This window comes from Odocoileus virginianus, chromosome X (assembly GCF_023699985.2).
Source record: "Odocoileus virginianus isolate 20LAN1187 ecotype Illinois chromosome X, Ovbor_1.2, whole genome shotgun sequence".
Taxonomy (NCBI): domain Eukaryota; kingdom Metazoa; phylum Chordata; class Mammalia; order Artiodactyla; family Cervidae; genus Odocoileus; species Odocoileus virginianus.
In genome coordinates, this window is record NC_069708.1 from 43,438,018 (window position 1) to 43,464,755 (window position 26,738).

A 26,738-nucleotide genomic window follows, 5' to 3' on the forward strand; every position below is an offset into this window, starting at 1 on the left:
GGAGAACATAGGCAAAACACTCTCCGACATAAATCACAGCAGGATCCTCTATGACCCACATCCCAGAATTTTAGAAACAAAAGCAAAAATAAACAAATGGGACCGAATGAAACTTAAAAGCTTTTGTACAACAAAGGAAACTATAAGCAAGGTGAAAAGACAGCCCTCAGATTGGGAGAAAATAATAGCAAATGAAGCAACAGACAAAGGATTAATTTCAAAAATATACAAGCAACTCCTCCAGCTCAACTCCAGAAAAATAAATGACCCAATCAAAAAATGGGCCAAAGAACTAAACAGACATTTCTCCAAGGAAGACATACAGATGGCTAACAAACACATGAAAAGATGCTCAACGTCACTCATTATCAGAGAAATGCAAATCAAAACCACAATGAGGTACCATTACACGCCAGTCAGGATGGCTGCTATCCAAATGTCTACAAGCAATAAATGCTGGAGAGGGTGTGGAGAAAAGGGAACCCTCTTACACTGTTGGTGGGAATGCAAACTAGTACAGCCGCTATGGAAAACAGTGTGGAGATTTCTTAAAAAACTGGAAATAGAACTGCCATATGACCCAGCAATACCACTTCTAGGCATATACACCAAGGAAACCAGATCTGAAAGAGACACGTGCACCCCAATGTTCATCGCAGCACTGTTTATAATTGCCAGGACATGGAAGCAACCTAGATGCCCATCAGCAAAATGAATGGATGAGGAAGCTGTGGTACATATACACCATGGAATATTACTCAGCCGTTAAAAAGAATTCATTTGAATCAGTTCTAATGAGATGGGTGAAACTGGAGCCCATTATACAGAGCGAAGTAAGCCAGAAAGATAAAGACCATTACAGTATACTAACACATATATATGGAATTTAGAAAGATGGTAACGATAACCCTATATGCAAAAAAAGAAAAAGAGACTCAGATGTATAGAACAGACTTGTGGACTCTATGGGAGAACCCGGGGGTGGGATGTTTCAAGAGAACAGCATCGAAACATGTATATCTAGGGTGAAACAGATCACCAGCCCAGGTTGGATGCATGAGACAAGTGCTCAGGCCTGGTGCACTGCAAGGACCCAGAGGGATGGGGTGGAGAGGGAGGTGGGAGGGGGTACCGGGATGGGGAATACATGTAAATCCATGGCTAATTCAATGTATGACAAAAACCACTGCAATGCTGTAAAGTAATTAGTCTCCAACTAATGAAAATAAATGGGGAAAAAAAAAATGACAGAATGATCTCTGTTCATTTCCAAGGCAAACCATTCAATATCACGGTAATCCAAGCCTATGCACCAACCAGTAATGCTGAAGAAGCTGAAGTTGAACGGTTCTATGAAGACCTACAAGACCTTTTAGAACTAACACACAAAAATGACATTCTTTCCATTATAGGGGACTGGAATGCAAAAGTAGGAAGTCAAGAAACACCTGGAGTAACAGGCAAATTTGGCCTTGGAGTATGGAATAAAGCAGGACAAAGGCTGATAGAGTTTTGCTAAGAGAACGTACTGGTCATAGAAAACACCCTCTTCCAACAGCACAAGAGAAGATTCTACACATGGACATCACCAGATAGTCAACACGTAAATCAGATTGATTATATGCTTTGCAGCCAAAGATAGAGAAGCACTATACAGTCAGCAAAAACAAGACCGGGAGCTGACTGTAGATCAGATCATGGACTCCTTATTGCCAAATTCAGACTTTAAACTGAAGAAAGTAGGGATAACCACTAGACCATTCAGGTATGACCTAAATCAAATCCCTTATGACTATACAGTGGAAGTGAGAAATACATTTAAGGGACTAGATCTGATAGACAGAGTGCCTGATGAGCTATTGATGGAGGTTTGTGATATTGTACAGGAGATAGGGATCAAGACCATCCTCATAGAAAAGAAACACGAAAAGGCAAAATGGTTGTCTGAGGAGGCCTTACAAATAGCTGTGAAAAGAGGAGAAGTGAAAAGCAAAGGAAAAACGGAAAGATATTCCCATTTGAATGCAGAGTCCCAAAGAATAGCCAGGAGAGATAAGAAAGACTTCCTCAATGATCAATGCAAAGAAATAGATGAAAACAACAGAATGGGAAAGACTAGAGATCTCTTCAAGAAAATTAGAGACACCAAGGGTATATTTCATGCAAAAAATGGGCTCAATAAAGGACAGAAATGGTATGGACCTAACAGAAGCAGAAGAGATTAAGAAGAGGTGGCAAGAATACACAGAACAACTGTACAAAAAAGATCTTCACAACCCAGATAATCACAATGGTGTGATCACTCACCTAGAGCCAGACATCCTGGAATGTGAAGTCAAGTCGACCTTAGAAAGCATCACTACAAAGCTAGCAGAGGTGATGGAATTCCAGTTGAGCTATTTCAAATCCTGAAAGATGATGCTGTGAAAGTGCTGCACTCAATATGCCAGCAAATTTGAAAAGCTCAGCAGTGGCCACAGGGCTGGAAAATGTCAGGTTTCATTCTAATCCCTAAGAAAGACAATCCCAAAGAATGCTCAAACTACTGCACAATCGCACTCATCTCACATGCTAGTAAGGTAATGTTCAATATTCTCCAAGTCAGGCTTCAGCAATACGTAAACTGAGAACTTCCAGATGTTCATGCTGGTTTTAGAAAAGGCAGAGGAACCAGAGATCATATTTCCAACATCTGCTGGATCATCGAAAAAACAAGAGAGTTCCAGAAAAAACATCTATTTCTGCTTTATTGACAGCCAAAGCCTTCGACTGTGTGGATCACAATAAACTGTGGAAAATTCTGAAGGAGATGGGAATACCAGACCACCTGACCTGCTTCTTGAGAAACCTGTATGCAGGTCAGAAAGCAACAGTTAGAACTGGACATGGAACAACAGACTGGTTCCAAATAGGAAAAGAAGTACGTCAAAGCTGTATATTGTCACCCTGCTTATTTAACTTTTATGCAGAGTATATAATGAGAAACGCTGGGCTGGAAGAAGCACAAGCTGGAATCAAGATTGCTGGGAGAAATATCAATAACCTCTGATATGCAGATGACACCATCCTTATGGCAGAAAGTGAAGAGGAACTAAAAATCCTCTTGATGAAAGTGAAAAATTTGGCTTAAAGCTCACCATTCAGAATACAAAGAACATGGCATCTGGTGCCATCACCTCATGAGAAATAGATGGGGAAACGGGGGAACAGTGTCAGACTTTATTTTTTTGGGCTCCAAAATCACTGCTGATGGTGACTGCAGCCATGAAATTAGAAGACGCTTACTCCTTGGATGGAAAGTTATGACCAACCTAGATAGCATATTAAAAAGCAGAGACATTACTTTGCCAACAAAGGTCTGTCTGATCAAGGCTATGGTTTTTCCAGTGGTCATGTATGGATGTGAGAGTTGGACTGTGAAGAAAGCTGAGCACCGAAAAATTATCAGCTTTTGAACTGTGGTGTTGGAGAAGACTCTTGAGAGTCCCTTGAACTGCAAGGAGATCCAACCAGTCCATCCTGAAGGAGATAAGTCCTGGGTATTCATTGGAAGGACTGATGCTGAAGCTGAAACTCCAATACTTTGGCCACCTCATGCAAAGGGTTGAATCGTTGGAAAAGTCCCTGGTGCTAGGAAGGATTGGGGCCAGGAGGAGAAGGGGATGGCAGGATGGCATCACTGATTCGATGGGCATGAGTTTGAGCAAACTCTGGGAGTTGGTGATGGACAGGGAGGCCTGGAGTGCTGCGATTCATGGCGTAGCAAAGAGTCGGACATGACTCAGTGACTGAACTGAACTGAATATTCCATTGTATATATGTACCACATCTTCTTTATCCATCCATCTATTGACGGACATTAGGTTGCTTCTATGTCCTAGCCTTTGCATCTAGTGCTGCAATGAACATAGTGGTACATTTCATTTTAATTGTGGTTTTCTCAGGGTGTGTGCACAGGATTGAGATTTCAGGGTCATATGGTAATTAGCTGTGCTGTCACTAGTCAGCACATGACAGAGTCCAGTTTCAGAACCAGGTTTCTAGACTCAAAGTTTTTGTACTTTTTCACTTGTTGTGAATATCACTTTAAATATATGAGAGTTATTTAAGTTTCAATCTATCTTTGGTTGTTTTAAGTTTCAATCTATCTTTGGTTGTGCTGTCACTAGTCAGCACATGACAGAGTCCAGTTTCAGAACCAGGTTTCTAGACTCAAAGTTTTTGTACTTTTTCACTTATTGTGAATATCACTTTAAATATATGAGTTATTTAGGTTTCAATCTATCTTTGGTTAACAGGAATTTGCAGTTCAGTCTCTATTCTGCCCCTTAATAGCTCTTTTGTAGCTTAATACACATGAAAATCTTGGAGGACAATAGACAGTAGAACCACAGAATGGCAGAAACCTGAGTTTATGAAACACAATTAAAGGTGAAATTCCTGGAAATCAGAAATATTTGTTCTGAACAACTTTGACCCACTAAGGAAAAAGGCAATTGGGGTTGAATCTGGATGGTTCAGAAAAAGAGAAAGCAAATGAAATCAGAAAAAACATGAAAACACAAATAAGTGAAATGTTTTAAGGAATACAGTTCGTTTGGCTTTCTACCTTTGGAGAAAAAGATAATTCATGAAAAGATGTTGAATTATACACTGAAGGCCTTTCTTCACTATTCTTTAGTAGAGTCTTGTGTACACTTTGGTCATTGATATCATAAAATCTGCGAGAATCCTTTGGTCAAAAATTTTCTCACTAGTTTCAAAAGGAAATGGCCAATCTATTTGAATAGCACTGAATAATAATAGCCAATATTTGTGGTGTGCTTACTATGCTGAATCTTATTCTAAGTGCTGTATAAGGATTATCTCACTGGATGCTCACAATCCTGTGAATTAGATACTATTATTAAATACGTTTTACAATACTAGAAATTGTTTGAGACTGGTCTTTCTTCAGTGACAGGAAGCATTGCCTAGTTGTAACTTGGGTTTGCTTTAATAAAATTTCTACCAATTTCAGACCTGTCACCTTCAAATGAAACCAGGCCAGTAGGGAGAATGCAAAGGAGTCTTTTGTTATTTCTTCTTCACTTGAAAAAGGCATAAATTTTGTAAGTGAGCATATTCTTCACTAAATAAATCCTCTGTTTTGCTTGGGTAGTAATTTAAGTTTTAAATTGATAAAAGACATTAAATATAAAGTATCTAAATATCCATGAGGGATATGAGGACTTCTCTTTTTGTTCACAAGCATGATCCATGATATCAACATCAATATGCTGAGTCACAGCTTATATATATAGATAGATAGATAGATAGATATAGGCAAAATTATTTTGCCCATATTTTTCTTGGGAGGGAGAAATATATAACCAAGTGTCTTCCATAAAATTCATCTGATGCATGGAACTATTTTAAGACTGATAAATGCCTCCATGGGAGATTTTATATACAATTTTACAAACCAGTGAAAATTATACTATAGGACAAAATATGATTGGTAACACATTATTTTCTTGTTGGAAGGCAAAAGGTTTTTCTTTGAATATATATTCAAATTGAATTATCACAGGATAAATTGTTAATTTGATAATATAGGAATAAAGACACAACACATTCAATATTCAAGAATGCTATATTTCAATAAATTTATCTCGGTGTTTCTACACAATCAAATGTGAATACAACTGTGCAAATACCTATTCATATATTTTACTTATATGAGGCCAAACTGTTGTAAATGTCTAATGATTGCTTACTTTTTACCTAATGTTTGCTGTTAATTAGACAAATTACAAATATTATTTTAAACTGTAAAGAAACCATATTAATCTGTGTACTACCCTATGTCCATTCTATACTATCAAATTGACAACTTTTTGATAACTTCATTGAAAAAAATCAGTGAGTTGCCTTTTAAAATATTCATGAAAAGTTTTCTGGTATCCAAATGTTAATAATGGATATTTCAAGCTGGTAGGATTTAGAGTGATTTTGGGTTACTTCTTTGTACTTTTCTGTGTTCTTTGAATTTTTCATGATGTGAATATATCATTTCTAGAAAATCAATAAAGTCTTTATTTAAAAACAATAAATATGAAACTACTAGAAAAGGAAAATCTTTGGCAACGACTTCAGGAAATAATGAATTGCAAAACTACACCAGATTCTGGAAGACATTTTGTAATCTTATATCATTAAGAAGCCTCCTATATTGATAAGAAATTCACAAAGAGGAAATACATATGGACAACAAATATTTACTAAAACAAAGTCACTAATATAGATGGTATACAAATAAAGTTACAATTATCAGAGAAATGCAAATCAAAACCACAGTGAGGTACCATTACATGCCAGTCAGGATGGCTGCTATCCAAAAGTCTACAAGCAATAAATGCTGGAGAGTGTGTGGAGAAAAGGGAACCCTCTTACACTGTTGGTGGGAATGCAAACTAGTACAGCCGCTATAGAAAACAGTGTGGAGATTTCTTAAAAAACTGGAAATAGAACTGCCATATGACCCAGCAATCCCACTTCCGGGCATACACACCGAGGAAACCAGATCTGAAAGAGACACGTGCACCCCAATGTTCATCACACCATTGTTTATAATAGCCAGGACATGGAAGCAACCTAGATGCCCATCAGCAGACGAATGGATAACGAAGCTGTGGTACATATACACCATGGAATATTACTCAGCCGTTAAAAAGAATTCATTTGAATCAGTTCTAATGAGATGGATGAAACTGGAGCCCATTATACAGAGTGAAGTAAGCCAGAAAGATAAAGACCATTACAGTATACTAACACATATATATGGAATTTAGAAAGATGGTAACGATAACCCTATATGCAAAACAGAAAAAGAGACTCAGATGTATAGAACAGACTTGTGGACTCTGGGAGAAGGCGAGGGTGGGATGTTTCAAGAGAACAGCATCAAAACATGTATATTATCTAGGGTGAAACAGATCACCAGCCCAGGTTCGATGCATGAGACAAGTGCTTGGACCTGGTGCACTGGGAAGAGCCAAAGGGATCGGGTCGAGAGGGAGGTGGGAGGGGGACCGGGATGGGGAATACATGTAAATACATGGCTAATTCATGTCAATGTATGACAAAAGTCACTACAATATTGTAAAGTAATTAGTCTCCAACTAATAAAAATAAATGAAAAAAAAAAACAAATAAAGTTACAATGAAATATCCAAATAAACCCATTTGTCTGGCAAAAATGAAGTTAGAGTAGGATTGACAAAAGAAATTCTTTGTTAAGCAAAGTAATCACTTTTATAAAATAAAGAACATATATATTTATATCTGTATATGGATATATAAAATGAGAGGGCTTTTACTCCCAAACTAGCTTATGCTTTCATTCTTCAAATCTTTAGAATTTGTGACTGATAATGTTTTCTGATTTAAGAGCTAGTTCATTTTATTAAATTCTCAATGCCTCTAGATCTTGCACTGACTTTTTTTATTAAAACTCTTGCTTTGGTTTCAATTTTTAAAGAAGGTTGAATTAAAGACTGTGTAACTTACGATATTTAACTCTATACTGCCAAGATTCTGTGACTGTGCTTAGCTCTCTGTACTGTTTTCCTTTATCCCATCAACCTCATTTTGGCCATGGCTTAAAATACATTTATAACTCTATGACTAGAAGAAGAGAGGGAGGAAATAAGCTTGAGGCCACCTTAGCATCAGTTATGTTAGCATTTCTACATTCCAGTAGAACACTGTGATCAAACAGGAACAATTATATAATCACATACAAAAGAATGAAGTTGGACTCCTTTCTTACACCATATTAAAAAACTTAGCTAAAAATGGATCATAAGCCTAAATATAAGACCTACAACTATAAAATTCTTAGAAGAAAATGTAGGTATAAATCTCTGTGATGATGGGTTAGACAGAGTCTTTTTAGTTACAACACTAAAATCATAATTGAATTTAGTTGCTAGTTTCGATAAAATGATTGGTCTTTGGGGGAAAAGCACAATCAACAGAAGAATAAAAAATAAACTAGATAAACTATATTTCCTCAAAAGTCTAAAATCTTTATTTCCATTTATTTTTACTAGTTGGAGGCTAATTACTTTATAATATTGTAGTGGCTTTTGCCGTACATTGACATGAATCAGCCATGGATTTACATGTGTTCCCCATCCTGAAGCCCTCTACCACCTTCCTCCCCATCCCATCCCTCTGGGTCATCCCAATGCACCAGCCCCGAGCACTTGTCTCATGCATCCAGCCTGGACTGGCGATCTGTTTCACACTTGATAATATACATGTTTCGATGCTATTCTCCCAGATCATCCCACCCTCGCCTTCTCCCACAAACTCCAAAAGCCTGTTCTATACATCTCTGTCTGTTTTCCTGTCTTGCATATAGTGTTATCATTACCATCTTTGTCAATTCCATATATATGCGTTAGTATACTCTACTGGTGTTTATCTTTCTGGCTTACTTCACTCTGTATAGTGGGCTCCAGTTTCATCCATCTCATTAGAACTGATTCAAATGTATTCTTTTTAATGGCTGAGTAATAGTCCATTGTGTATATGTACCATAGCTTTTTTATCCATTCATCTGCTGATGGGCATCTAGGTTGTTTCCATGTCTTGGACATTATATACAGTGCTGTGATGAAAATTGGGGTGCACGTGTCTCTTTCAGAACTGGTTTCCTCAGTGTGTATGCCCAGGAGCGGGATTGCTGGGTCATATGGCAGTTCTATTTCCAGTTTTTCAAGTAATCTCCATACTGTTCTCCATAGTGGCTGTACTAGTTTTCATTCCCACCAACAGTGTAAGAGGGTTCCCTTTTCTCCACATCCTCTCCAGCATTTGTTGCTTGTAGACTTTTGGATAGCAGCCATTCTGACTGGTGTGAGATGGTACCTCATTGTGGTTTTGATTTGCATTTCTCTGATAATGAGTGATGTTGAGCATCTTTTCATGTGTATGTTAGCCATCTGTATGTCTTCTTTGGAGAAATGTCTGCTTAGTTCTTTGGCCCAGTTTTTTATTGGGTCTTTTTTTTTTTTTCTGGAATTGAGCTGCACAAGTTGCTTGCATATTTTTTAGATTAATCCTTTGTTTGTTGCTTTGCTTGTTATTATTTTCTCCCATTCTGAAGGCTATCTTTTCACATTGGTTACAGTTTCCTTTGTTGTGCAAAAGCTTTTAAGATTCATCAGGTCCCATTTGTGTATTTTTGCTTTTATTTCCAATATTCTGGGAGGTTTGTCATAGAGGATCTTGCTGTGATTTATGTCGGAGAGTGTTTTGCCTATGTTCTCCTCTAGGAGTCTTAGTTTCTGGTCTTAAATTTAGATCTTTAATTCATTTTGAGTTTATTTTTGTGTATGGTGATAGAACGTGTTCTCGTTTCATTCTTTTACAGTGCTTGACCAGTTTTCCCAGCACCACCTGTTAAAGAGGTTGTCTTTTTTCCATTGTATATCCTTGACTCCTTTGTCGAAGATAAGGTGTCCATAGGTACGTGGATTTAGCAATACAGGCTTACCTCAAGAAACAAGAAAAAAGTCAAATAAATAACCTAACTCTACACCTAAAGCAACTAGAGAAGGAAGAAATGAAGTACCCCAGGGTTAGTAGAAGGAAACAAATCTAAAAATTATGGCAGAAATAAATGCAAAAGAAACAAAAGAGATGATAGCAAAAATCAACAAAGCTAAAAGCTGGTTTTTTGAAAAGATAAACATAATTGACAAACTGTTAGCCAGACTCATTAAGAAACAAAGGGAGTAGAACCAAGTCAACAAAATTAAAAATGAAAATGGAGAGATCACAACAGACAACACTAAAATACAAAGGATCATAAGAGCCTAAAACCAGCAGCTCTATGCCTATAAAATGGATAACTTGGAAAAATGGACAAATTCTTAGAAAAGTATAACTTTCCAAAACTGAACCTGGAATAAATAGGTCTTAACAGACCCATCACAAGCATGGAAATCGAAACTGTAATCAGAAATCTTCCAGCAAACAAAAGCCCAGGACCAGATGGCTTCACAGCTGAATGCTACAAAAAATTTAGAGAAGAGCTAATACCTATCTTACTCAAACTCTTCCAGAAAATTGCAGAAGAAGATAAACTTCCAAACTCATTCTATGAGGCCACCATCACCCTATTTCCAAAACCAGACAAAGATGCCACACAAAAAAAGAAAACCACAGGCCAATAGCACTGATGAACATAGATGCAAAAATCCTTAACAAAATTCTAGCAAACAGAATCCAACAACATATTAAAGAGATCATACATCATGACCAAGTGGGCTTTATTCCAGGAATTCAAGGACTCTTTAATATCCACAAACCAACCAATGTAATACACCACATTAACAAATTGAAAGATGAAAACCATATGATTATCTCAATAGATGCAGAAAAAGCCTTGGACAAAATTCAACATCCACTTATTATAAAAACTCTCCAGAAAGCAGTAATAGAAGGAACATACTCAACTTAAAAAAAAAGCTATATATGAAAAACCCACAGTAAACATTATCCTCAATGGGGAAAAAGTGAAAGCATTTCACCTAAAGTCAGGAACAAGACAAGGGTGCCCACTCTCACCACTACTATTCAACATAGTTTTGGAAGTTTTGGCCACAGCAATCAGAGCAGAAAAAGAAATAAAAGGCATCCAGATAGGAAAAGAAGAAATAAAACTCTCACTGTTTGCAGATGACATGATCATTTGCATAGAAAACCCTAAAGACTTTATCAGAAAATTACTAGAGCTAATCAATAAATATAGTAAAGTTGCAGGATACAAAATTAATACACAGAAATCCCTTGCATTTCTATACACTAACAATGAGAAAACAGAAAGAGAAATTAAGGAAACAATACCTTTCACCATTGCAACAAAAAGTATTAAATACTTAGGAGTATATCTACCTATAGAAACAAAAGACCTATACATAGAAAACCATAAAACACTGATGAAAGAAATCAAACAGGACACAAATAGATGGAGAAATATACCATGTTCATGGATTGGAAAAATCAATATTGTGAAAATTAGTATACTACCCAAAGCAACCTATAGATTAAATGCAATCCCCATCAAGGTACCAACAGTATTCTTCACAGAACTAGAACAAATAATTTCACAGTTTGTATGGAAATACAAAAAACCTCGAATAGCCAAAGCAATCTTGAGAAAGAAGAATGGAACTGGAGGAATCAACCTGCCTAGCTTCAGGCTCTACTACAAAGCCAAAGTCATCAAGACAGTATGGTAATGGCACAAAGACAGAAATATAAATCACTGGAACAAAATAGAAAGCCCCGAGATAAAAATCCTTATGTTTTAAAGGAGAAAACTATAGCCAGAAATATAAAGAACATTATAGCATACTAACACATATATATGGAATTTAGAAAGATGGTAATGATAACCCTGTATGCAAAACAGAAAAAGAGACACAGATGTACAAAACAGACTTTTGGACTCTGTGGGAGAAGGCGAGCATGGGATATTTCAAAAGAACAGCATGTATATTATCTATAGTGAAACAGATCACCAGCCCAGGTGAGATGCATGAGTCAAGTGCTCGGGCCTGGTGCACTGGGAAAACCCAGAGGAATCGGGTGGAGAGGGAGGTGGGAGGGGGGATCGGGATGGGGAATACATGTAACTCCATGGCTGATTCATGTCAATGTATGACAAAACCCACTGAAATGTGAAGTAATTAGCCTCAAACTAATAAAAATAAATGAAAAAAAATTAAGTAAGAGAAAGTAAAAAAAAATTAAAAACAATTAAAAAAAACAATTTAAGTTTAATTTTCTGTTACATATCAACCAAAAGCATTCAAACTGAAATACTTGTAGTTTTCCCTTGATTAATTTTTTATACATTACTGTAGAAGTGTCTCTGGCTGTTTAATCGAATTTCTTATTCTTTCCCACTCCAGTAATTTTTCTGGAATTTTTGTCCTTTCTGCCTACTCATAGTTTGGTATCACTCTTGTTGAACAATGTAATTTGTTTGAGATTCAATTAGAAGAGCCTCATGAATTACAATTTGGCATAACTATATTTAGTCTTTGTATTCCTCTTACTCCCAAAGTTTTGGTCGGTCATGTTGGTTTATTTATAAATAGGCGATATTTTGCATGGGTGAATCTTCCTAACTGGGAACTATTATAATACATCAAATTGAGCTTCTGAAATGCCAAAATATATGGTTTGAGTTTGCTGCTTGCTTATTATAATATCTGACATCTATATAAGTCACTGGGTTGACAATGAAATTCATTCTTTAATAAAAACAATAAGCAGACTATACTTTCTTCGAATCCAGTGATTTTAAGCATGTAGATTCATTGTCATACACATATACGTTAACATATATATTTGCATATATGTATCTTTATGGTCATTTTCTCTTGTATGTTGTTTATATGTTCTGTTAGTCCATTTTTGTGCCTCCCTAGATCATATTTCTCACCTAATGCTGAGTCTATTCACAGATGACTATTTAGATGGTCATGACTCTCTGACATTAGACCTACATATCCCATATTATAAATGGACTCAGTCTTGGAAATCAACTTTTTTTTTTTTACAGTATATCCAATATATACTATAGAGAATTGTTTATGTAACCCACATAATGTGTGCAACAATGAATAAACAGAAAACAGAAGAGTTACTGCTTTCTAGAGAACATTTAGCAGCATTGTACACGAAATGATCTGTTAACCGTTATCATGCACCATGAAGACCTTTTTCATCTCAGCTACATTAAACTGCACTCTGCTACAGTGTGGCAGGAATGATTCACATTAAGAAAATATAGATGAAGTTCTGAAGCAATCAGATTAAAACCACAACCACAGTCTTCTGGATCTGCACTATTATAGTAGTTTGTTTCCATATTTGGCTACTGGACATTAGAAATATGGCTAGTCCAAACTGAGATAAGCCATAAGTATAAAATATACACTGGTTTTCAAAGACTCAGTATGAAAAAAAATGTAAACTTTATCATTAATAAATGTTTTATATTTATTGCTTGATGAAATGATAAAATTCTGGTTATATTGGGTTAACTGAAATTAGTAAAACTAATTTCACCTATTTCTCTTTACCTTTTAAAAGAAGCTATTAGAAAATATAAAATTACATATGCTGTATTAGAATTCTGTTGAACAGTGCTGCTATATGGAATACTGAGATGACTCACACCCTTCAATGAATATTGATTGCTAAGAATGTACAACCTAAGCCTCCATAAGCAAGCTTTAAGACCTAGTAATAAGAATACTGAAGCAGTAAAAAAATACTAGCCATGTGAAACAAGAACCATGTGAGGTCTGGGAATCTTATAACAAGTTTCCAAGGTTGATTCAGATACAAGGTCAGTTTTGAGAACCACTGTTTTATAGTCATTCCCAACAAATCCTTTCATAGTCTTCATGAATTTCCAAACAAAAGGACACCTTTGAGAGACTGTTATAAAATAAACCTTTACCCGGTGGGCACTCCCTGACTTGGAGTTGAGAGCAAAACTATTTAAGCAACCTTCTTTTTTAATAACTGTGGCTTTAAAAACCATCTTGTCTGGGCTATAAGCAGAGAAAACTGAGGGAAAAACACAGTGAAATATATCAACCTATATGTACATAAATATTTTTCATCATGAAATGTGTACTTTACAGCTAAAGAAATTTTCTTTAGAGATACCCTCATTCTATAATGAACTTGGCCTTAAATACAATGAGAATGGACACTATAGACAGAAGCAACAAGCCACAGATTTCCCTGGTGGCACAATGGTAAAGAATCCACCCGCCAATGAAGAAGATGCAAGAGATAAGGGTTTGATCCCTAGGTTAGGAAGATCCCCTGGAATAGGAAATGGCAACTCATTCCAGTATTCTTGCTTGGAAATTTGCATAGATAGAGAAGTCTGGCAGTCCATGGGATTGCAAAGAATCAGACACAACTGATCACACACACACAGCAAACCACTGGACTTTTTTTTTTTTTCTTATCAGTTATGAGAATCTGGAGGAAGAGTCAGGTAATACAAATTTTATTTGTTTCTAAGACAAGAGCAGAGGCAGGACTTTTGTTTGTGAGAGAGAAAAACTGCTGTTTTATGTAATTACTTCAAAACACTCCTTTAAAAATAGGTTTTGTTTTCCTTTTCATTTTTTTTTTTCTGGTAAGCATATAAAAACTTTTGAAAATAATTTCTAAACCTCTGTCCTCTAGATGAAAATAGTAAAAGCAGATGGACCAAAGTTTCTGCTGGGGTGACCTTCAAGTAGAGGAGACAATAACACTTCTATAAATCAACAAGAAAAAGAAGAACTATGAACCATAAATTCCTCTTAGGAGTAAGAAGATTTTTCTGAGTAGATCAGATTTTTTTTTAAATGAATTTATTTATTTTAATTGGAGGCTAATTACTTTACAGTATTGTAGTGGTTTTTTGCCATACATTCACATGAATCAGCCACGGGTGTGCATGTGTCCCCCATCCTGAAATCCCTCCCACCTCCCTCCCCATCCCATCCCTTAAGGGTTGTCCCAGTGCACTGGCCCTGGACTGATGATCTATTTCTTTCTTATGATTAGGAGGTAAATAGTTAAGTCATATAAAGTCATCACAGAGCCCTACTCACACCTGGCACCAGCTCTATATGTTCTTCTGCAAGAAGCAAGAGTGCTTGAGACACACAAGGAGGCCTCCCCAACTAGGTCCCCATTCACTCTTAGGTCAGAAAAACATTAGCATTTGAAGGAAACTATTCTACGTCCTAGACTAAAACCATCGGCCTGTTGCAATGAACTTAAGTCTTAGTTGCTGAGTTGTGTCTGACTCTTTGAGACCCCATGGACTGTAGCCCACCAGGCTCCGCTGTCCATGGGATTCTCCAGGCTAGAATACTGGAGTGGGTTGCCATTCCTTTCTGCCAATTTCTTTCCACTTTCTTTCATTATTTTTTCTTTTTCTTTTTTCTCCATATTTTTCATTCCCTTTCTTTTTATTTTATTCTTTCCTCCTTATGCTGTTCTTCATTATCTTTTTTTTCATTTTGTCTTTTTATAGTTTATCTTATTTCTCTCTTCCTCTTTTATCCCTGTCTCTCAGTCCCTTTATTTACCCTTCTCTCTTTCCCTCTCTTTTCTTCATTCCTTTCCATTGCTCTCTTATTTTCCTCTTTTCTGTTCTGTTACTTAAAATATATGTATCTTTCTTTTTTTCCTGTCTACTATTGCTCTCTTTCTCTCCCTTTTCTCTTCCCTTCTCCACCTCACCTTTTCCATTTTTTCTCCTCTGTCTTCTTAAATATAAAAAACAAAACATATATGTTCAAACAGAAGATGAAGGAAACTAAATGATTTGGAGTTATGTGAAAATCTTCCCATGACCAAACTTGTTGAGGTAATCAAAGTTTTATTTTTCTTGTTTCATATCTTTCATTTTGGATTAAAAAAAAGGGAGTAAGGACAGAGAGAAAGACAGGGAGAGAAATTGACGTTTATGGTTTCTTCATTCAATTGTTATTATTGTCTATTTTGACCAAAACAATAATCAAATGTTCCACATAATTAAAAATTTAACCTTTTTGAGTGCATCTTTGTATATCTGTACATACAGATCTACCTTATGCTTTTAAAAGCTCCATGATATATCATTATCTGGATGGTGAGGCAGCATCACAAAGTGTTTAAACTTGTTATTACTTGAGTCAAAGATGGAGTTTGATCTGACTCAGATGCTAGCTAGTAGTGTAATCTTGAACAAGACTCTTGCTTTCTCTAAATCTCGATTTCTTCATCTGAAATAGCGCTAATATAATAGTGTCTACTGACCAAGATAGCATTAATGTTACCTCAGCTTAACTAAACTTTATACAGGCTTTTTCCTCAAACTAGGCCCTTAACCTTCCTTTTTTTTTTTTTTTTTTTTTAGTTTTCTGAATGTTGAGGTTTTTTTCCTTTTTCTTTTCATTTATTTTTATTAGTTGGAGGCTAATTACTTCACAACATTTCAGTGGGTTTTATCCTACATTGATATGAATCAGCCATGGAATCACATGCATTCCCCATCCCGATCCCCCTCCCACCTCCCTCTCCACCTGATTCCTCTGGGTTTTCCCAGTGCACCAGGCCCGAGCACTTGTCTCATGCTTCCCACCTGGGCTGGTGATCTGTTTCACTATAGATAATACACATGCTGTTCTTTCAAAACATCCCACCCTCGTCTTCTCCCACAGAGTCCAAAAGTCTATTCTGTACATCTGTGTCTCTTTTTCTGTTTTGAATATAGTGTTATCATTACCATCTTTCTAAATTCCATATATATGTGTTAGTATGCTGTAATGTTCTTTATCTTTCTGGCTTACTTCACTCTGTATAATGGGCTCCAGTTTCATCCATCTCATTAGAACTGATTCAAATGAATTCTTTTTAATGGCTGAGTAATATTCCATGGTGTATATGTACCACAGCTTCCTTATCCATTCATCTGCTGATGGGCATCTAGGTTGATTCCATGTCCTGGCTATTACAAATAGTGCTGCGATGAACATTGGTGTGCACGTATCTCTTTCAGATCTGGTTTCCTCAGTGTGTATGCCCAGAAGTGGTATTGCTAGGTCATATGGCAGTTCTATTTCCAGTGTTTTAAGAAATCTCCACACTGTTTTCCATGGTGGCTGTACTAGTTTTCATTCCCACCAGCAGTGTAAGAGGGTTCCCTTTTCTCCACACCCTCTCCAGCATTTATTGCTTGTAGACTCTTGGATAGCAGCCATCCTGACTGGCGTGTAATGGTATCTCATTGTGGTTTTGATTTGCATTTCTCTGATAATGAGTGATGTTGAGCATCTTTTCATGTCTTTGTTAGCCATCTGTATCTCTTTCTTGGAGAAATGTCTGTTTAGTCCTTTGGCCCATTTTTTGATTGGGTCATTTATTTTTCTGGAATTGAGCTGCAGGAGTTGCTTGTGTATTTTTGAGATTAATCCTTTGTCTGTTGCTTTGCTTGCTATTATTTTCTCCCAGTCTGAGGGCTGTCTTTTCACCTGGCTTATAGTTTCCTTTGTTGTGCAAAAGCTTTTACGTTTCATTAGGTCCCATTTTTTTTATTTTTGCTTTTATTTCCAATATTCTGGGAGGTGGGTCATAGAGGATCCTACTGTGATTTATGTCAGAGAGTGTTTTGCCTATGTTCTCTTCTAGGAGTTTTATAGTTTCTGGTCTTACATTTAGATCTTTAATCCATTTTGAGTTTATTTTTGTGTATGGTGTTAGAAAGTGTTCTAGTTTCATTCTTTTACAAGTGGTTGACCAGTTTTCCCAACACCACTTGTTAAAGAGGTTGTCTTTTTTCCATTGTATATCCTTGCCTCCTTTGTTGAAGATAAGGTGTCCATAGGTTTGTGGATTTATCTCTGAGCTTTCTATTCTGTTCCATTGATTTATATTTCTGTCTTTGTGCCAGTACCATACTGTCCTGATGACTATGGCTTTGTAGTATAGCCTGAAGTCAGGCAGGTTGATTCCTCCAGTTCCATTCTTCTTTTCAAGATTACTTTAGCTATTCGAGGTTTTTTGTATTTCCATACAGATTGTGAAATTATTTGTTATAGTTCTGTGAAAAATACCGTTGGTAGCTTGATAGGGATTGCATTGAATCTATAGATTGCTTTGGGTAGAATAGTCATTTTGACAATATTGAGTCTTCCAATCCATGAACATGGTATGTTTCTCCATCTGTTTGTGTCCTCCTTGATTTCTTTCATCAGTGTTTCACAGTTTTCTATGTATAGGTCTTTTGTTTCTTTAGGTAGATATACTCCTAAGTATTTTATTATTTTTGTTGCAATGGTGAAATGTATTGTTTCCTTAATTTCTCTTTCTGTTTTTTCGTTGTTAGTGTATAGGAATGCAAGAGATTTCTGTGTGTTACTTTTATATCCTGCAACTTTGCTATATTCATTGATTAGCTCTAGTAATTTTCTGGTAGAGTCTTTAGGGTTTTCTATGTAGAGGATCATGTCATCTGCAAACAGCGAGAGTTTCACTTCTTGTTTTCCTATCTGGATTCCTTTTACTTCTATTTCTGCTCTGATTGCTGTGGCCAAAACTTCCAAAACTATGTTGAATAGTGGTTAACCTTCCTTTTTTAAGGTCATTTACTCTAAAGAACCTGCAAATTATTCCTCAGCTCCTCTGAGATATAAATCTTTCCAAAAGTCTATTGCCTGTTTTACAACTCAGGTTATGTATTCCTCAAGAATCCATCCCTTTAAAATGTAATCATAAGATGAACTTGTTTACAAAGCAGAAATAGAGACACAGATGTAGAAAACAAACATATGGATACCAAAGGGAAAAGGGGGAGGTGTGGGATGAATTGGGAAATTGGGATTGACCTACATACACTATCGATACTATGTACAAAATAGATAGCTAGTGAGAACCTACTATATAGCACAGGGAATTCTACTCAATGATCTGTGGTGAGCAAAATGGGAAGGAAATCAAAAAAATAGGGGGTATATGTATATGTATAGCTGATTCACTTTGTTGTACAAAAGAAACTGACACGGCAGTATAAAGCAACTATACTCCAATAAAAAATGTAATCTTCAAGAAACAGCACTGCTTCCTCCCAATCTCTGTGGGAGACGAGGAGCTTAACTTTGGTGTGTGTCTTGCTCAATCATTAACCTATCTCCTGTCATAAATATATGAATTTAGTTTTCCTCCATATAAAGCCAATTAGTAAATATAGATGGACTATGAGTCCCCACTAATGTCCTCTAGTACTTCTCCACTAGTTCATTCCAGAGCTTATACTACATCCCCCAATCCTTTGAGCAGTATTGAGTTCAGACTGAGTTCTGACTTCTTTTTCTTTTTGAGTTTTTTTTTTTTTTTTTTTTTGAGTTCTGACTTCTTGTTGCAATAACCTTAAATAAAGTCTTCCCTGCCTGTTTAACTTTGCCTGTTGCAATTTTTGCATTAACACTAATTTGTACAGCTGTTGAGAGGGGTATATGCAATAACAAACACAAAGTATCCAGTGCTTAGTCAATATTAAGTCCTCAGTAACCATCAGTTAAGTTAATTACCATAAATGATTTAACCTACACTGACTGACATTTTCATTATCTCTAAAAATGTTTTCATTTTCACAGTGGTAAATTAACACTCCCATATGTTTACTCTTCCACAACTTTGCAAGTATTTCTATAGGTTATTTTTCTAGAATTATATTTTAAAATTTTGTAAGGATTCATGAAGTGAATTTCAAATAGGAAGGAGAAGCTTCCAGGACTTTTCTGAGAGGATGGGTTGGGTGAATAAAAAATTACATAGTGGTTTAAGTTGAACTATCAACTTTCTGCTTGAAGTAAATCAACTCTGCCTTTACTTGTTTTATATATCAAAGTTCAAGGAAAGTTTTGCTGGAAAACAAAAGGTGAAGTGGTTCTGTTGCTAAAAACAACAGCCACCACATGCATAAATATTTGTTAGGGAATTAGGGTCCAAGGAATTGTGTTTTAACAATATTCCCAGGGACTCTGATGAATATTAAATTTTATAACTGGTGGAAAACATAAGAATATGTGCTGGGAATCACATGCATTTGGTATTTCTACGTTTAAATCCTAACTTCAAATTTACCACTCACAAGCTATAACAGTGCATCCTAACCCAGCATGTGCATTATGATCTGCTTTTATATAACTCACCTTCAGTCACTCAGTGAAAGTCAAAGTTACTCAGTCGTGTGCAACTCTTTGCGACCCCACGGACTATACAGTCCATGCAATTCTCCAGGCCAGAATACTGGAGTGGGTAGCCTTTCTGTTCTCCAAGAGATCTTCCCAACCCAGGGATCAAACCCAGGTCTCCCGCATTGCAGGCGGATTCTTTACCAGCTGAGCCACAGGGGAAGCCCAAGAATACCGGAGTGGATAGCCTATCCCTTCTCCAGGGGATCTTCCAACCCAGAAATTGAACCCGGGTCTCCTGCATTGCAGGAGGATTCTTTACCAACTGAGTTATCAGGGAAGCCCTAACTCACCTGTAACTACACAGCAATTAGAATTGCTTCCGCAATGTTACCAATCCCTCTCCCCTTCAACTCTCTTCACAGAGGAGTCTATTGGGAACCAATTCATTTCCTCTTCTCATCTCAAGCCTGCTGCTCTGATATGACTGACAGTCCCCCCAAACTGTGTTAAATCTATTTCTCTCACTCTAGTTCAAAAAGTTCCCAAACATTAATGCACATTAGAATTTCCTAGGGAAGTTTTGAAAACACTCATTCCCAGGTTACACTTCATACAAATTAAGTCAGAATGTCTGGGGGTGGAGTCCAGGTATCAGTTTTTAAATACCCCCAATTTGCACAGTTTGGAAACCATTGCTCTAACCCATGGAGGGCCTGAAATGTGGACTATTTCCCCAAATTTTTAGCCAGCTGCTAGTTCTTGGGTTAATTTTAACTCAAGCCAACAAACAACTGCAAAACATCAATGCAAAAATTAGAACCCATCTTCTAGCAGCATCCCAGCAGTTCAATCACAGTGCCCCTATTACACCTCTACCCCAGGACTGAGACATCTCCATATCCAATTGCAGCAGAAGGAATAGTTTGTTGGGGTGGGGGTGTGGCTCTGGAAAGACACCAGAGACACAGTTACATTTGCAATAGCCTTTGAAGAGGGAAAGTAATTTCAAAGGTAAAGAGATGGAAAAAAATGATATTAAAAAGTGGCAATACTAGAAGACTTTCTAACACCACACACAAAAATAAACTCAAAGTGGATTAATGATCTAAAGGTAAGACCAGAAACCATAAAACTCCTAGAGGAGAACATAGGCAAAACACTCTCTGCCATAAATCACAGCAAGATCCTCTATGACCGACCTCCCAGAATATTGGAAATAAAAGCAAAAATAAACAAATGGGACTTAATGAAACTTAAAAGCTTTGGCATAACAAGGGAAACTACAAGCAAGGTGAAAAGACAGCCCTCAGATTGGGAGAAAATAACAGCAAATGAAGCAACAGTCAAAGGATTAATCTCAAATATATACAAGCAACTCCTGCAGCTCAATTCCAGAAAAATTAATGACCAATCAAAAAAATGGACCAAAGATCTAAACAGACATTTCTCCAAAGAAGACATACAGATGGCTAACAAACACATGAAAAGATGCTCAACATCACTCATTATCAGAGAAATGCAAATCAAAACCACAATGAGGTACCATTACACACCAGTCAGGATGGCTGCTATCCAAAAGTCTACAAACAATAAATTCTGGAGAGGGTGTGGAGAAAAGGGAGCCCTCTTACACTGTTGGTGGGAATGCAAACTAGTACAGCCACTATGGAGAACACTGTGAAGAGTCCTTCAAAAACTGGAAATAAACTGCCACATGACCCAGTAATCCCACTCCTGGGCATACACACCGAGGAAACCAAAACTGAAAGAGACATATGTACCCCAATGTTCATCGCAGCATTGTTTCCAATAGCCAGGACATAGAAGCAACCTAGATGCCCACCAGCAGACGAATGGATAAGGAAGCTATGGTACATATACACCATGGAATATTACTCAGCCATTAAAAAGAATGCATTTGAATCAGTTCAATGAGATGGATGAAACTGGAGTCCATTATACAGAGTGAAGTAAACCAGAAATATAAACACCAGTACAGTATACTAACACATATATATGGAATTTAGAAAGATGGTAATGATAACATATATGCGAGACAGAAAAAGAGACACAGATGTATAGAACAGACTTTTGGACTCCATGGGAGAAGGCGAGGGTGGGATGATCAGAGAGAATAGCATTGAAAAAAAAAAAAAAAAATATATATATATATATATATATATATATATTATCAAGTGTGAAACAGATCGCCAGTCCAGGCTGGATGCATGAGACAAGTGCTCGGGGCTGGTACATTGGGATGACCCAGAGGGATGGGATAGGGAGGGAGGTGGGAGGGGGGTTCAGGATGGGGAACACATGTAAATCCATGGCTGATTCATGTCAATGCTTGGCAAAAACCTCTACAATATTGTAAAGTAATTAAACTCCAACTAATAAAAATAAATGTGGGAAGACCCAGAGGAATTGGGTGGAGAGGGAGGTGGGGGGGGGGGGGATTGGGACGGGGAATACATGTAAATCCATGGCTGACTCATGTCAATGTATGACAAAAACCACTACAATATTGTAAAGTAATTAGCCTCCAACTAATAAAAATAAATGGGAAAAAAAAAGACACACATATAAAGAAAAATAAAAATAAATAAATGAAAACAGCAACAACAACAAAAAGTGGCAACAACCTAAGGAAAGGTGTGAATAGTGCTGAAGTAGAGAATATAGTTGGAGAAGGCAATGGCAACCCACTCCAGTATTCTTGCCTGGAAAATCCCATGGACGGAGGAGACTGCTAGGCTGCAGTCCATGGGGTCGCTAAGAGTTGTACTCAGAGGGAGTCTGAAGAACTGCATCAAAATCCAAAGTCGTCTGGATGAGGACAAGACTTCTGCATTGCTGCCAAGCTCCCAGGGTAATTCTGGAATTTGGCCTTCACATAAGGGGCAATTGGATACTGTCTCAATGGGAAAAAAATAATTAGAGTTCATCTTACCTTGAACTCCCTTTTTGCCTCCTGTGGACTTACTAGCATCTACACAACCCCACCGTTGGTGTTTGCTGCCCCCTTGTGGAATGAGTTGGGAATTATCCCTTCATTTCCCACTCATTTGCTGTGCATGGCTTTGGAAAAGCACACTATTCAGGAATCTTGTGCCCATCAAGCAAAGTTAGTTAACATTAGAGATATTCTTGGGACATCTCTCTTCTATTATTTTGTGTTACTTCAAAAATGAATAGCTTCTTAGCTACCTCTAGGAAATCCAATTCTACAGCCTCCCTAAATCACTAATTCCTATGGGAGAGGGCAGAGGGTTCTGAATTGCCAAGTAAAACGTTCTTCAGGAGCAGAGATTTTGCACTGGATAATAACTTTCTAGAAATAGAACTTTGAAAAGATAAATGTGACAGAGGCACATAGAATGGACCAGATGAGAGAAAAACTAGAGTGGGGGATTAATTAGACCACTGCGTTAAGAAGCAGAATAGTTAGGAAAAGGACAGATGTGACAGACATATAAACAAATATTAGACAGAATCAAGTAGTTTACTAATATCAGGAGTGGGGAATGAAAGAGTATTATTCACTTCATGGTAAACCATTACTATTTTCTCGATCCTATGACTGAGGCACTAATTTCACCTGGTAACAGTTTACTGTACCTGAAAACTCAATTCTTTCAAGATGAAAGTACTCTCATTTTCTAATTTGCAAATCCCATGGTATAAAGTAAATATAGTAAATCCTCAGACTGTAAAACAGGGGCTATTCTCACATAGAGACAGCTATGGAACCCTATGCTAGCTATTCGTTTATCATAAGGCATTGTCTCCAGAAGACAACTCTAAAACAAATGTTCCCTGTGAGAAATAACATCAATTCATCAATGGCAAGTATCTCTAGCTACAAATACCAACTAATTGATCTGATAAATTAGTTCTTACCAGGTAGTAGGAAGGCTGATGGGAATGACGCAGAAGACATAGATCAGAGTTGGGCAGGTAATTCAGTGTATTGCATAAGATGTTACTTTGGGGGACCTGGAGTCACCTTCATGTACCATGAGAGCACTGAGTTCCTCAACTAGTAGTAATAACAACTGTTCATGTTTATTGAGTGGCTGCTTCTCATGTGTCAGACACTAATAAAAGCTTCTTACATGTATTAACTCAATCCTCACACCAATCCAATGAGCTGGTAGGCGCTATTATCCCTATTTTACAGCAGAGGAATGTCAGGCATATTGAGCGGGAGTAATTGGCCAAAGCGACAATTAGGAAGTGAGGGAGGCAGAATTTAATCTCCAACAGTCTAGCTTATTGCCTACATTATTAAACCCAGTGTTATACCTTGAAAATATTGTAAGAAAAAGATGTGTTTCCATGGGATAATATGGAGCCCTAAAGCCTCTAAGATGCTCAAGATCTTAGGAGGTTAATGCCACTCCTCCAAAAAATCCAGGAGAAAACTCAATACTGAAAACATCTGGCAGCACCCTCCAGGACAGAACAGTGATGGGTAGGAGGTAGAAAGAGCAGAGGAACAAATAAAGATTGAATTATGAGGGCATGATAGAGTAAGAGAGCTACTAAATGGCAGAACTAGGATTTAAAGCCAGGCAATCAGGTTCCAGAATTCAGGTACTTAATTACTATACAATGCCATAGCTTATATGAAAGAACCTGGAGAAGAAATACCTTAGGAACAGTGGTGGAATGCCAGTTAAGATTTTGTTTTGTTTTGTTTTTTCGCTTTGTAAATAATACAGTGCTTTTTTTTTTCCTTCAGAGAATGTGCTTTCTCACAATGCACTATAACTACATTCCCTGCTAGAGCTGACCTCTGTTATTATCTATACATAATTCTGAGCCTTCTGAACATTATGATGTGACCTGGTGCTGAGCATCTACAAGGGCGACTTTTAAATTATGATTTTCATAATGAACCTATACCTTTTTCTTTCCCTTCCAAACCTGTTGTGAGTCATACAACTCCATAGAGCTCCAGGTGAAATTTCTATTTTACATATTCATTAGAATGCAATAAATTGTTAAAGTACTAAAATTTAAGTCCTGGGAAGTCGGGATCACCTTTTTAGGCATTTTCCCAAAACTGTTGCTATATTAAATGTGTAGCCATGAATGTCTGTATACTGTTATATTTAATTTCCTACAAAGCTAAGCACCCTCCAACAAAATTGCTTTGTGCCTTAGCTAAATATAAGACAAGAAGGGGGAACCTATCAACATTGATACAAAATACACAAAAGACAATATGATTTCTTTTTATTCTTTTTCAATGATCCTTAAAATCCATTACAGTTCAACCTGAGAATAGATCTCCTTTGCTGAAATAAGGATGATTTCAAACAAAACTTTTTTTTGTTTGTTTTGTTTTAAACTGGAAACTTCAAGTTAACAAGACTTCATAAACTGTATTTTTTGAGGGAGAATATAAAAGCACATCAGAGATAACAACATGAAGAATTCATCTTTAAAGCACTTTCAACGTATGTTTGTATTCAGTCCAGATTGTGCTCAATTTTATACATTCATCATCTTGTGCTGAGCCAAACTTAAGCAAAACTGTCAAATAAGTCACTATGTCTTAAGGGCACACAAATGTTTTCTGGCTTTGCTTGGCAACCCATTCAGTCTTTTCCATCTACCTTTCTTCTAAAATGTTCTTTTTTTCATTACATCAAAATTCTTCTACAGCAGCTTCACTGGACCTCAGCTTACCTGTGAGGAGGGAAATATTTGATCAATTAAACTTATTCATTAACATGTTGTAAATGATTGTGAAATGCTTAAGATGTTGGCCTTCCCAGAAGTATTTGCACTTTGAAAGAGTCATGTTTTAACCTAAAGGAATCTTTAACACTAGAATTACAACAAAAGTGCATTTAACAAGGGTAAATTTTCTGGTTCACTACAAATTAACCCTCCAGGAAAGCACTGAAAAGATTGTTTATTTCTCTTGTAAAGTGGAACTTTAATAAGGAACAGTTTCAAGATTTTTCAGGAAAGGTAAGTAGATGATAAAATCCTTGAGTTATTATATATTTGGGAATGCTTTTCTTTAAAATAAACAACACACTAGATAGATACAGAATTATTGGGCTATGATCTTTTAGAATTCAAACTTTGAAAATGTGCCCCGGTTGTTGTTGTTGTTGTTGTTGTTTTTTTTTTTTTTGAATGCAGTATGAATGAGAGTTTAAAGACCAGCCTGAGATTTTCTTTTGCTTTTGCTTCATTTTGGTTTGTGAGTCATCTATTTCTTTTGTAGGAATACTTGTAAGTTTCTTTATCCTTGAAGTTGAATAATTTTATAAGGGTATCTTGATCTTAAACATTTTCTAATATTTTTTCCAAGAACTCTTTGATCTGCAATGTCTGAGCTTTTCAGAAAAGCTTTATTTTACTATGTCTTATAGTTTATTGAAATGGCACCCCACTCCAGTACTCTTGCCTGGAAAATACATTGGATGGAGGAGACTGGTAGGCTGCAGTCCCTGGGGTCGCTAAGGGTCAGAAACTACTGAGCGACTTCACTTTCACCTTTCACTTACATGCATTGGAGAAGGAAATGGCAACCCACTCCAGTGTTCTTGCCTGGAGAATCCCAGGGACGGGGAGCCTGGTGGGCTGCCGTCTATGGGGTCGCACAGAGTCGGACACGACTGAAGCGACTTAGCAGCAGCAGCAACATAGTTTATGGGTAATTTCTGTTCATCTTTCATAAGTATCAATTATTACATGTTAGATTTCCACTGTCTTCAATATAAATCATCTTCTTTTGCATCCAGATTCAAATTCCAACTCTGCCACTAACCAGCTATGTGGCTTTGGGTGAGTTTCATAACTCTCTGACCTACCTGTAAAATGTGACTAATAATACTATTTGCCTTAGAGGTTTGTTATGAGGTCTGAACAACATAATTGTGTAAAAACACTTAGCATGGTAGCCTACAACTGGCATTAGTATTTATTATTATTCAAGACTTCAGA

At 36.8% G+C, this 26,738-nt stretch overlaps 1 long non-coding RNA gene across 2 annotated transcripts in view; it reads right to left on the minus strand.

The window, feature by feature from the left end:
• The window catches only part of LOC139033173 (uncharacterized), a 417,354-nt gene that overhangs the window by 117,801 nt on the left and 272,815 nt on the right, over positions 1-26,738 (minus strand). Inside the window, exon 4 of one of the 2 annotated variants that reach the window (XR_011485797.1) lies at positions 25,000-25,466. The exons of the other annotated variant lie outside the window; for it this stretch is intronic. This is a non-coding gene — a long non-coding RNA (uncharacterized lncRNA). Of the gene's footprint in view, positions 1-24,999; positions 25,467-26,738 lie in introns of those variants that run through there. 2 annotated transcript variants of the gene reach the window in all.